Here is a 14,119-nt window from a genome sequence, read left to right on the forward strand (position 1 = left end):
AATTTCATCCAAAAAAGGTGATTTTTTAATGAACATGCTTGCCAATTTGTGCAGTATTGTCTAGCTTGATAGACGCAGTCCTCATTCACTGACATTATATGGAAAAGAGTTACAGTTTTCACAGAGGAGAGAAACAAATGGCAGTTTTGGCCAAACTATTCCTTGTAATCAATATTAAAGATTTTCTGAACATCTTAAGTAAAAATCAATTTTCAATCAGGAAATCAATTAAGCAACTACGTCAATACTGTAGAATAAGAGTTGTCAGTGTGACCTTTACCCTTTCTGGTCTTTAAAAATGGCTCGGTTACACAGAGTTAAAACGTGGAACAGTCCATAACGCATACCTGAATATGATGTCCTTTTTATCATTTAATGGTTGAAAACAACAAAGCAGAGCACCAAATCTGGTGCATGAAGAACCGAGTGTATTTTATACAAGTTAACAGATTGCATTAATTAAATTGGTAAAGCAAGATGGAAGTAATTTTTCAAAGCAATTCTCAGCAATGCAATATCAGAAGTGACTCAGACCCAAATGAGGATGAGTTATTTTAGAACAAGATATGACTGAAATACATATAGAATGCAACATCTGAACATAATAATTTCAAATAGCTATTTCAGTGCGCGCAATAATATATATTTCAGAAATCATCTAAAGCCTATTGCATAAAATTAGTAACAAAAAAGTGAAGAAAATGTAGAGTTGAGTGCTTGATGGAAATGTTATGAAATGTTCAAAAACAATCCATTATATGCTGTACGTTGACGGCTCTATGTATGTCCCCCAAAGGGACTTGAGAGTAATTTCTATAGCAGCGAGTCTCAGGGGAAATTTACTCAGACCCGCTCAAAGGCATGTTCAAGCAGATTTATTTGTTAAGCAATTGAAGTGTGTGTTCATGCTGACATGGTCATCACCTCTGTATTTATAAATGAAGACATAACGTATGTGTTGTTGTTGTTAACACATGCTTTATGCCCCAGAGCATCACCCTAAAGAAACTGCACATCAATGCACTTTTTGGTTGAAAAACAAAGGCTTCTTGTATATTTTCATATGAATCAAACTGAGAAGCTGACTTAAAGGTCCAGTTCATGAATTTTTGCCGGATCCAGTTGGTTGCAGCCAACAGCTCAATCCACCGCTCACCCCTCCTTTCGAAGCACTACGGCGGCTGACACAGGTCTAAGATGTCATCACCTTTTCGCATCTTTGCCGAAAGGAGATAGCGTGTTTACGAAACACGCTCAAAGCAGTTTGTCCAGGGCTACTGTAGAAACAACATGACGAATTCCATGGGACCGGCGGTATATGTCGATAGAAATAGTTCATTCTAAGGTTCTAAGGCTTCATTATTTAAGGTCTTTATACAATTCTGAAGACATAGTTATGTATATCATATTGCATTTCGGTCAATATATCCTACAAAATTATCACATGTGGACCTTTAAAGCACATATGCATATGCTTTCAAGAAAATGCCAAGCGGTCATGTGCCACGTCTCACGTTGGACAGCTTACGTAATAGTTGTGGACGATAAAGCATAAGGCAGAGCATTCAGAGGCATGTTTTCTAAATGACACCCGCAGCAACAAAAAACGACCAAGAGAATTGTTATTTCATGACAGCGTAAAAGAATGAAATGGCAAGTTTTATTTCGAAGAACAGACACACCGGCACAATGTGTTCACATGCTGGTACCTTCCTTAAAGATGAGACTAGTCACATCAGCTGCACTTGCCAATATAGAGGGGGGGATGCTTTAAATGGATGAACTGACTTAAAAGCAATTAAGATTGATCAATAAATGCCCAGGGTACTGAAAAATAGATGTTTGCCTGAAAATCACTGTGGTGGTAAACAAAATATTATTGTTTAATCACAAGTGTTTCTTAATCTCCTCTGGTGCATCTTTCAATCTAAGCATTGGATTTATTTCAGCAACAATGGCACCGTTTGGTTCAGTCTAGACCAAGTTTTCTTATTCAGAATGTGAACCGATTCTTGACATACTTAACCGTCTGTCTGTCTTCGTCTAGTTACGTTTTAAGATACGCTTCTGATATTAGATAGGAAAGAGACGAAATTGTCCTTCGAGCCCCAATTTCAATATTAACTGGAAGGAGGCTGCTCCAATTTCATCAATCTAGGTTGATGTGTACTGCAGAAAACCGATGGCACTGTTAAAATCAGAGCCAAGAACCAAGTCGCTGGCACAGAGAACTTGTGCTCGAGCCATCACATAATAATAGAATTCAGCAGGATCGTAGAATTGGATGTTAGAATGACGTACTCTTAAAGAGAAAAGGCTCACGTGAGAGTAAATCTGTAACATTTGTGAGTTGTATAAACCCCAATGCACATGGTTTTTCAGTTTCAGTGTCCCATACAGACTCCATCAGAAACATCTGTTCATAAAAACGAAATTTTGATATTGCAGGAAACGACTATCAGATAGAAAATTAAATACTCAGCAGGTCCAAAAAGCAATATGGACAAATGATTTACTCATATCCATCTTACGGCTAAATCGTCAATGCATATACTAAAGAATACGCCAACCCCGCAGACCACTCAGAGATATATTATGGTAGGAAGTCGTTTGTAAATTGCTTTCTGAGTCAGCACATCCTGGTAAAATTAATTCACACCACACATACTGGGCCCTCGGTGGCACGTAGCTCGGTGCGTTATTTGCTTCTACACTCATGGTGTTGCTGGTAAATAGAGACAGCCCGCATGCATCAGTGTCCTTGGATATGCACAAAAACTAATCGGTATAGGTGAGCAGGCAGCCACAAATGAGGTTACCACGGGAACAAGAGAAAGTGCCCTTAGCAGGTGTTAGTGAGACATGCGGCATCTGGTGTGACTCTCAGGTGAAAGTCAGTAGCGCAAAACATTATCCTTCTATATGCTTCGTTCTAAAATAACTCACGTCTACATGTCATTATTTCATTCTATATATACAAAAAGACACAGAAAAAAATTAAGACACCATTGCAAATTTTCATTTAGTCAGCATGTATTGTGGCCATTTCAGTCCAGCGTCTATAGAGTTTCAACAAAATAAAACCTCAGGTGTGTCATCTAACAGCAATGAGAAAGACTGATAGCATGATAATGGTTATCACATAATTTCTTTTTATGTTTAACTATTACTGTTGTATATCTTAAAAGTGAGTATAAGCTTGTTTTCTTTGCGGTATTTGAAGTCTGAAAAAATACAGAGGTATTGTTATTTTGACATGTTTCTGGTCATGACTGTGTATTGTGATCAAGGCGCTGTAAGTAACGCTGGATAATCGCATTTGCCTTTAATATGCAAGTTTAATATGCACCTGTTCATCATTTACTCACCTTTCGTTTCTTCTGCAAAACACTAAAGAATATATTTTGAAGAATGTTGGAACAATGAACAATTGCAGTACCTGTTCATTTCTATTGTATGGACACAAAACCAGTGCAGGTTTGAAATGACAAGAGGGTGAGTAAATGATCCTAAAATAAACATTTTTGGATGAAATATTCCTTTAATACAACATTCATAGTTGCGTAACATGTTCTGTTTCACACAAAACACCAGTATTCTGATCCAAACGGCTTTATTTTAAGCTTATGAATATAAAAACCGTCAATGGCAGCAATATTATTTCCTCATAATGCTATTACACCTTAAAATACAGTGTATGTATAAAGTCCAAATTAATGCAAAAGTTTCTTCATTTAACCATTTATTAATCTCGGCCTAATGGGAAATACAATAAACAATTCCAACAAGATGACAAAACTTTGGTGTCCCTGGTGGATTTCAGGTCTGTACAGCAAAACAATAAGCATATGATGATATACAGTATACCAACGTAGGTCTACGATTACAATGTGCATTGCTTGTGCAGGGGAGGTGGCTCTACCCATATGTGAGCTCTTCGTTGACGCAGCGCAGGAATGATGGCTTTTTTAGGTCCGTCTGATGCATGATTCTGTGATAGTGTGTGTGTGTAATATGTATTTTCAAACCTGTGTGCGCCTATGCTTGTGAGCCAGCTGTTCCAATTCAGTCACCATGGTGAGCAGGTCATTTGGTGGAGACCATAATTTCTGTACGCCCGAGCAAACTACACGTACCAGATACTAAAACACATGAACTACTTTCATTGTGTTAGTTCCTCGCATTCCATGAATTTACGGTTGCTAGGGTATTCTAGGTTGCCACATCGTTACTTGGTTTATTTGATATGCTGGCCCTTATGTTTGTTTCAATAAGACTGTGAGATAATACAATTCTGATAGATAGACAGACAGACAGCCAGACAAGCAGACTGAGGGAAAGATAGCAAGACCGACCATACTGTAGAAATAAAATGAGTAGAAAGAACAGAAAGAAAAGGGTCACCGTAAAAATGAAAATCAAATGAATAAAAAATAAACATAGTAGCTTCCGGCTGAAGAGCTTTAGAGATGTAGAGAGGAGAGATGAGGCTTATAAGAGAGAGAGACAGAGAGAGAGAGAGAGAGAGAGAGAGAGATTCTCAAAGACGAGTCAATGTCGAATGAGACCAGACTAGTACATCTGCACTTTAATGAAATCCCAGTTTCTTCTCCCTACATCCGTTCTTACTATAACCAACCTGGAACGAAAGAGAGAGAGCGTTCGACCTTTACTGTAGGCAGGGAGTGTAAGCGTAAATTACACCAGAATGATTTATGTTAGCACTCCTCCCAAATCCCACAACATCAGCAAGCGCCTAACAACCGTATGCAAGCGGACTGCACTGGCCCTCCTTCCTCCTGCATCCCGGCAGAGATCTTATACCTAATGGCGGGGCGCTTACCTTAGCAAACGTGAGGGGTCAAGGCAGACACGGCAGAGGGGAAAAGGGAAAAAACAACAACAATGCAATAAGAAATGTATTTAAAAATCCCTCGAGCCCTTTTTTGTGGGTCTGCAGGGCCATATATGTGGCTGTGTTTGGAATAGTGAACTCCCATAATGCAATGCATTCAAAGTAATGTAATTTTGAATGATTCAGAATGTAGACAGTATTGTACTGCTTGGCCTATACTATTGGATATAATCGTTCATGAGGTTCCAGGTCAAGAGCTTGAGGTGGAGGTGTTTGACAAAGACCCTGATCATGATGATTTTCTGTGCAGGTACCAAATACATTTACATGCAGTAATCAATTTTTTCTGTTTTATTGTAAGGACTATTTTGTTTATTTTGTATGATAACCAAATTTTTATTACTGTGATCACAGGTGATGACAAATCTCAGCTTCCTATATAGACAATAGTGCATATTGTAAACATAGTTTTAACCTGTCACATTCAGTCGCTATTTCACAGAACAAAAACGTAAATGAAAACATATTTTTGGGCATTCGGTTGAATTAAAATACTTTATGATCACAAAGAGTAAGCGAGAAGCAAAACAGATGTAAAGTGCCGACTGAGAGGAGAGATGACTCATTAGATGGTGTCATCGGTTTAGCTATCGCAGGTTTAGCTATTTCTCCTTAACTGGCAACCCTGGCGTCCACTTGTTATCTAATGTAAAATCAGGGTGGTGGTGTTAGGAAGTGTTGATCTAAAGCTTAAACACAACATAGAAAGGAAAGAAAGAAATGTTCGCAGATTTGTCCATGGGATACTGGTAGTTGCTTGTGTCCCGTGGAGAAATGTATCTCAGCAGGACACTTGCTGATTGCTCACGCAGGTTGTCTGTGTCTATTTTGGAGCACTGCACATTAGAGATTCATAAAGATTCAATGTTCGCTCAATGCTTTGGTAGAAAACTACACATTGCTATCTATTTCTGCACAAAAATCTACTTAAATCAAAACAAGGCAGGTATGTATATACATATGCACAGTCATTTTAGATAGAGCCTGTGGTACAGTGCAATACATTTTTGAGTAATAGTAACTTTCAATAGAATAGTATTTTTCTTTGTATATTATAAGACTCTAACTAGAGGTCAGTTGTCATTTATTTTTCGTTTTAATATCAACCTCTCAAATATTTCCTAGAAATTGAAATGTGACAATTATATGCTGCAAGACTGACCCTGGAGGAAATGGATGAGATTTCATTTTGAGATCTCCTGAAGGCGTATCTTGGCAAAGCTTTGTTCAGTTTGAGACATTGCTCTCATCTGATGCTTTTCCGAGACAGATCCCCCATACACCTCATGCTTTTACCTGCTTAGCAGAAAGAATGAGTTATTGTCATCTGAAATAATTATTTCAAATAATCTTTCAATAAATGTAAAACATGTATTACAATTTGTTACAGATGCCAATGAAAATGAAAATCCATTCAGTTAACATACATTGATTCATTCAAAGTCTCAGTATCAAGAATGTCTATTTTTCCAGGTTTCTTCTATAACCCAGTCAGAGGTCTGAGTAATGTTCAGAACAGGACTCGTGTAAATAGGCCGACTCAAAGGGGACTCAGTCTCCCTAGTGGCAACCCAACCCGGTGTCCTAAAACTGGGATGATTTTTAAAGCAGGAGCTGAAGGCGTTGCTATTAAACTAAATTAATCAGTGTCTGCAAATCCACAAGAATCCACACAAATCATCTGAATCACTGAATCTGTCGTATAGTCCTGATGCATATAAAGGAAATGGCCAGTATCGGTCCCCTAGGGAACACAACACAATAACAGACACCAGGAAAAACATGTGAGATTACATCTCTGCACATTGCTCAATTTGCACAATACTGTAACCAGATTATAGAATCTTTAATAACAAAATTAAGATTAATCATTGTTGTAACTACCATACAGATGCCAGTCTATACAAAAAAGCAGTTACATAATAAAGTTTTGGAAATAGAGACATAGAGACAATAGAGAGTGTATCAAAAATGCATGTTGTTTGCATGAAAAACAAAAAAGATTTTCTAGCAAGATCTTTTTCTTGGGCAATCATAGTAGAAATATATATTTTTGTAGCCAAGAAAAAAATACTATTTTACTAAAACAAGTTTAGAAACAACAAATCAAGATATAGTCTGTTCGGCTAGTTAGACGCTAAAATAATTTGTGACATCACGCCTCAAGATGGGTGCCCACTTTCAATAAATATCAGGGATGTTACAATATCAAAATCTCACTATTCTATAATACTAATATAATATAAAGTTCATGATATAATATGTATTGCAATATTTTAAAGAACAAATGATGACTTGCAAACGTGCCATAAGCATCCTCTTTTCTTTTCCTCTAATCATAAGGTACGAGTTATGGTATGAGGGAAAAATCCCTTTTATAAATTAAAATAATTGCACCAGATAAACCTTGACAAAGGTAATTCTCTATGTTAAGCCCGGAAGACGTATCATTTCATACAGTCATGTGACCACGATAATATTCTATCGCGATAACACGAAATCGATAGTATGGTTAGCCAAATATGGTCGCAAGTTCCGGCATTTCAGCATGGTTCAACGATTCAAGTGTTTCCTGAAATCCAATGATCAATCGCAAACAGCATCTCAAAGTTACATGGTTGGAACAACAGGTCAAAAAGCATCGTTCCTTATTAATTATGACATGTAGACTTAAATCGCTTTAAAGTGCGCATGCACCAGGACATCCCGGTGCGGAGTTACGTTAGAGGAAACTTATAAATGAGTTAAAAATCGTGAAATAAAACAATAGAGAGCGATAACACAGTTTTTTCAAATGCGGTGTACATTCTTTACAGCAATATTATGACATTAATTGGTCTAAACGGATTCATTAGAATACGGTATTAATCCACTATGTGACGTCATCAACTGTTGTTGAACCAACTTGGTTCAGACGACCAAAATGAAATGGCCCATGCAACAAAACTATCTTCTCTCAAAGAAAGTCAAAGAAATATCATTTAAACTGCTCCATAACATTTACTCTACCAAAACTTTTATGATGAAAATATGTGGATCGGACTTTGACACCAAATGCACTTTTTGTCAGAATGACACTGAAACCCGTATTAACTTGTTTTGGTCGTGCAACTGTATTAGCAATTTTAGGAAAATTATGGTTTGTTTATTTCAAATACTATTTTGAATGCTTTTTTGAATGAGCCCATTTTTTTGTGTTTGATTGTTTGTTTCGAGCCATGGTAATGATTTATTTTCTCTTTTCTCTCTTTTCATTAATCTAAGTGTTTCTTAATGTGATGTTATGTTTATGTTGTTACATTGTTTTGTTATAACAAAATGTTCAATAAAGCATTGGTAAGAAAAATGGTTCAAACGACAGATGTGTGACAAAGTTACTGTTTTTGGGAAAATGTCGTGAGTAGCTAGTTCATTTCTCAAACGATGCATTATATACTATGGTGGTTAACCAGTGAGTTACGTATGTGCTTGTTTTGGGAAAAGCGCCGATGGTCGATTAAGTCTTTTTCACACAAGAATCAACAGTACGTGTTTAGCATCATTTTAACACATTCCTTGACTCACGTTATGAGAAACATTCCAAATAATACAGGTCTGGAGATAAATTAGGACATGTGAATAATAACAGAATTAGCTCTTTTGGATCCACTGAGTGGACACACAAATGTGTTTCACCAGTAAATAAAAAATCTGTTGGATTAACTTCAGATTCTACCTGGATTTGCATGCATTTGAAAATCCAATATTTTGTGGACATCCCCCAAAACGGCATCACAACAAAAAAGATTTAAAGCTGAAACAAAGGCTTTACGTAAATAGTTAGCATAGATCAGGAAATGAGGAGAGGAGGAGAAAGAAAGGGAGATAAATGTGCAGACTGTGTTGATATTTTAAAGCTGTTAGAGAGATTGGCCCGTGGACACAACGCTTTGTAAATCCGGTAAGTGGATTTTGCGCTTTAGAGTGATAGACTGGAAGCTTTTGCTTGTTAGGTAAAATTATGTGATCAAGCAAAGCTTCGAAAAGACATGTCTACTGTAAATCAGACAAATGACTTATAACAGAGAAAGCCTTTTTAATCAATGACTATATTTCCTGTAATTACCTTTATTGAAGGACTATTAAGTAATTAAAGTATGAAAATGTTTTGGCCAACCACTGGCTGAACTGAGATGCTTATGGCTGACAATGAGTCGGCAGATTTGAAAGTGTGTTTTCTGGCACGGATTGATGACCTGGATACGCATTCAGAGAAGCTCCACTTTAACAAGTTGCTTTTAGAATAATACAGTATGTTAATAGAAAACACAGAGAAACGTTTCAGATGACTGATTATTAGTGAAAATATAGACCATTCCCTAAAGAAAACTGAATTTTACGTGTTTCTCAAGAATGAGGTTAAATCTGTTTCTCAGAAAACAGAAGCAGAATAACATGTGTCTTTTTTCACGGGAGATCAGATTTATGTATCAATTTGTGCCAAGCCTGTTGAAAAAAACAGCATATGCTGGTTATGCAGGTTTTGGTAGCTGGTTTGTGCTGGTTTAAGCTGGTCATGAGCCGGTTTAAAGTCACAATGAAATCAAACAGGGAAAATCTGAAAAGTGTTTTATACAGTGTTACAGTAAATATTATAAATGTTCTATACATATAAACATTTTGTATACTTGCAAGACCAAATTCTCTGAGCTCTGTTCTTCATGTTAAAGTGATAGTTCACCCTAAAATGAAGATTCTGTCATTATTTACATCATACCCTCTTGTCATCTCAAACCTGTATTGTTTGATTTCTTCCTCAGAACACAAAAGAAGATCTTTTAAACCGGCACCCATTACTTGCATTGGTTCAGAAGTGAATGGGGGCTGGCGCTGTTCAGTTACCAACTTTCCTCAAAATTTCAAAAATATCGTATTTTCTGTTCTGCGAAAGAAAGTCGTACAGGTTTGAAATGACAAGAGGGTGAGTAAATGATGACAGAAGTTTCATTTATAGGTGAACTGTCCCTTTAATGTCCCAGCTGTCTATATCTTATCAACAATTGTCTCATTTTTGTTTCTCTGTAAGAAGTATAGAACTAACATATGATATAGTCTACTTGTATACGCATATCTGAGATACAAAAAGATACTAAAACATAACTTGCATCTTTATTATGTCACGAGTGATTTTAGTAAACATGTTATATTTTTAAGTGATATTTAATTATCTTTTTTTAAATTAATTTCAGAGTTTTAAACATTATTGCAAAGACATGTGTGTAATTATAAGGTATTTGGTTTTCCAACCCTCTGAGAAAGAGAATGCACTTTAGACTTAGACTAGTAATAGTGAAGGATGTGTCTGAGCAGAAAGCCACTGATCTAAAAAGAAATTCAAACCAAACCTGCTGCGTGTCACCTGCTGTTATGTCTCTAATCCCACAATGTGTGCTCTTCTCGCATCAAAAGCTGTTGCATCTACATGGGCTGCCCAGCAAAGCCTCATCTGGAATGAGTGAACAGAAAATCATGAGTTCCCTTTGAAAAACATTTGTAACTAGAATGCATCATATCAAAATGAAACAATGGCTTTGTTTTAAATCATCTACACAGGCAACAGGAAATTTTAAATTGACCCAGTTTACTTTCTTAACCCACATTCTTGCTGTGAATGATTCATCGGTGCATGATCTTTCAACGACAACAAAAATCACCTGAGCTGTAAAATGCAAGGTGACAGATCAGGGAAAAACATTGTGACGAATACGGATCGGCTGATAGCACCATAGGACCATGCACGGTTTCACTGGGTGTTCAGTATCGACGTTCATAGCTGTGACGTCAAAGGCAACATTCAGGGAAAATACAAGTCTATTTGATCTTCATAATCCTCATCAAAATATTATCTTTTATAACAACCAACTCAAGTTTCCTTTTCAGATGACATCACAAATCACTCTTTGCAATGCATTCTGGGATTGCTTACTCTCTGACGTAGCTGTTGAATTAGGCCAAAATTAGGGGTTTCAAGAAACGGCATAATGTTTTTTCATCTTGAGCGTGGGACTGATGCTATAAATGCTGCCCAGCTAGGTAGCTTAGAGAGTTTTTGGAACAGACATGTATGATTGCCCCCAAAATTAAATGGGGAAAAGGGAGTCCCTTAGAAGGGTTTACAAAATGTTGAAGCACAGATCTTTAATACTGTCTGTGATATTATAGTGTACGGGAGGTTTTGAAGCACATTCTCCATCACAGAGAAACCTACATTGGTCTTACCCTCGTTTTGAACTGCATGTAAACAGACGCGGTACAAGTACACATTGTTTGTGTCGAGAAGGTTCAATCATGTCCTAATTTGACTCTTTGTCCTAATTTCTTGTTTTGGGCAAACCTAAACATCTATTCGCTACTACCTTTAACACATGACAGATTTCATTGGTGTCTGGCACTTCAAATCGAGGCTGACCTCTCTCCAGGGTCCTGCTGGTGGATGGAACAACTTGTTAAGGGTCAGCGAGGCAATGAAAAAAATCTAAACCATTTTGCCCTTGGCTAGATTGTAGTAAACAAGACTACTCGTCTATACTCACATATACAAACTGCCTGTTGTTTTTATGCTTGCAGTATCATCAGAACATGCATTTTATGTGAATAATATATCTTCTTCAATAAAAAAAATGACACACAAAGTAAACGTACAGTTGGATTACCTCTGTCAAACACACTGAGACAAAACCATAATTCACAAACAGACATGATGCACTTTAAGAAAGCCAGAGGTTGTCAGTGTCGGTTATGATCATATAGGCTTTATGACGCTCATATGACGCTCATGAAAGTTATTTTCAGCAGAGTTGTGATTGTTTGTTGAGGTGGAACAGGTGACATTTTCAGCCCACACACACACACGTTTCACTATGTTAGAAGAGATGCTAACCATTTTGGCTTCCGATACCGATTCCGACGCCTGGTATTCAGTGTTGGCCGATAAAGAGTACTGATCCGATTTTAAAGTGAAACTGCTGAATGCACCTATATGCACTGTGTTAGCCATCAGGCTCAACTTAAACAATCAAAATCAAGATAACAAACAAATTATTCACAAGTTTAGTGAATTACTTATAAAACCAGTATAAGGGCAACAATTGCAAAATAAAACAACAAGTTCACTAGCTTAAAGTACATTCAAAATGAAAGTGCAAATAGGAATTTAACATCCAAAAGAAAAGCAGCTAAAGAAAAAAGTTTCCCAAGCTTTGTAAACGTGTCCAGATAAATTAGCCTATACGACCTATAAGACCTATGCAACCTTATAAAATCCTAATAAAATAGAAATTAAAGAAAAAAAGTAAATTACATTTTAGTTATCAAATTTTATTAAATTAAATCTTGGTAAAAGTGTGTTTATTACACTGAAATCATGAAACTTAAAATATTTAACAACAATTAATTAGTCTACAAACTTGTCATAAAAAGTACAGTTATTTAATTTGTCTTCTATGTAGTCTTCCAAGTAATCTTCCAAGTAGTCTTCAAAGAAGTCATAAAGAAGTTATTTATTCTTCACAGAAGTCTTCTAAGAATTCTTCCAAGTAGTCTTAAAAATAGTTATTTTATTTGTCTTCCAAGTAGGCTTCGAAGTAGTCTTCCAAGTAGTCTTCAAAGTAGTCATAAAAATACAGTTATTTCATTTGTCTTCCAGTAGTGGACTTCCAAGTAATCTTCCAAGTAGTCTTACAGTTATTTTATTTTTCTTCCAAGTATTCTTCAAACAAGTTATAGAAATAGAGTTATTTTATTTGTCTTCCACTTTTAAGTGGTCTTCCAAGTAGTCTTCCAAGTAGTCTTACAGTTATTTTATTTGTCTTCCAAGTAGTCTTAAAAATGCAGTTATTTTATTTGTATGCAAATTTTCACAAAAATGCATAAGCTAAAGACTAACATTTGCTTGTTTAAACAGACGGATGTTCTGGATCTTTCCACTGAGTTTTACTAGAGTTTTACTCCATCTGTTTATACTGGGCTCAAACTGCGTTTAATTATATTTTGATTTGGTTTGATTTATACCTCTTTAGCTTTCGTTGCCTTAGAACACAAATGCAATGGGTTTGATAAACTACAGTCACATAAAACACATTACATATAGTATATATCAAACAACATTATTTAAAATATTAACATCGGGATAGTATTTGCAGACATGCCTGTTCAAGCAAAGACCGATAACTATTATCAGATTACATGTTATGTTTATTCTTAACTCGTGACACGAGTTGCAGTACAAACTCTATGCGCAAGCCATTTTAATTCAAATGTATTTTGATTTCAAGATTTCACTTCAATTTCAAGACTCACTCGATCCGGAAGTGCTTTGCAGGTGTTTCAGGAAAAAAGTGCTTGCAGGTAGGTCACCATTATCGCATTGAGAGAAAAAGTGAGGGAGCGTGCGCTTTCCGTTTATTATTTGATTTCATGGAAATGACGTGGCATGTTCTTGGCGATGTTTTCCGCTTGGAAATCAGAAAGTGTGTTGAACAGTGTAGTGCAAATCTATCTTTTTATAAACAATTAAATATAATTAACTGATTCATTTATTTAACATTTTTCTACAAAGGTGCTTTGTAACAGTGTGAAAAGGAAAAGCGTTAAACATATTTGCATTGAATTGAGTTGAAAAATGTGCTGTTTGTTGCAGAATAATTTTTTTTGCAAGTAACTGCATCTCATTTGAATAGAATTAAAGCAAAACACGATTTTCTCTCTTTAAAACCTTTGCGATCTGCTCATATTGATAAGAGGCAATAGCTACAAGCGTGATTACATCTGTTTTACAATTTGATCAAATCTAATTTGATTTAGATATAGTTTACTTGAATTAAAAAATTTCACACATGTGGCCAATTTCTATTGAAATTATTATTACTTTCTTAACCCATTGCCTCTTTTAATCATAGACCTTACAACAATTGCTGAGAAAACCATACATCATATTTTAAGTTTTCTGAAGTAAATATATCTTGTTTTAAGGAGACAGACACACTGTCCACAAAAATAAATTTTCAGGGTACCTGAATTTCAGGAAGAGAAAGAGGCAATAACATTCTTCTGTCAAAACATGTCTGGATGTATCATCATTAAAACATTTGAAGATTTCCATTCGACCATTATTGCACCGAGAGAGACAGAGAGAGAGAGTACCAGAGAGAAAGAGAGAGAGAGAGA

This window comes from Barbatula barbatula (genome assembly GCF_947034865.1).
Source record: "Barbatula barbatula genome assembly, chromosome: 7".
Taxonomy (NCBI): Eukaryota; Metazoa; Chordata; class Actinopteri; order Cypriniformes; family Nemacheilidae; genus Barbatula; species Barbatula barbatula.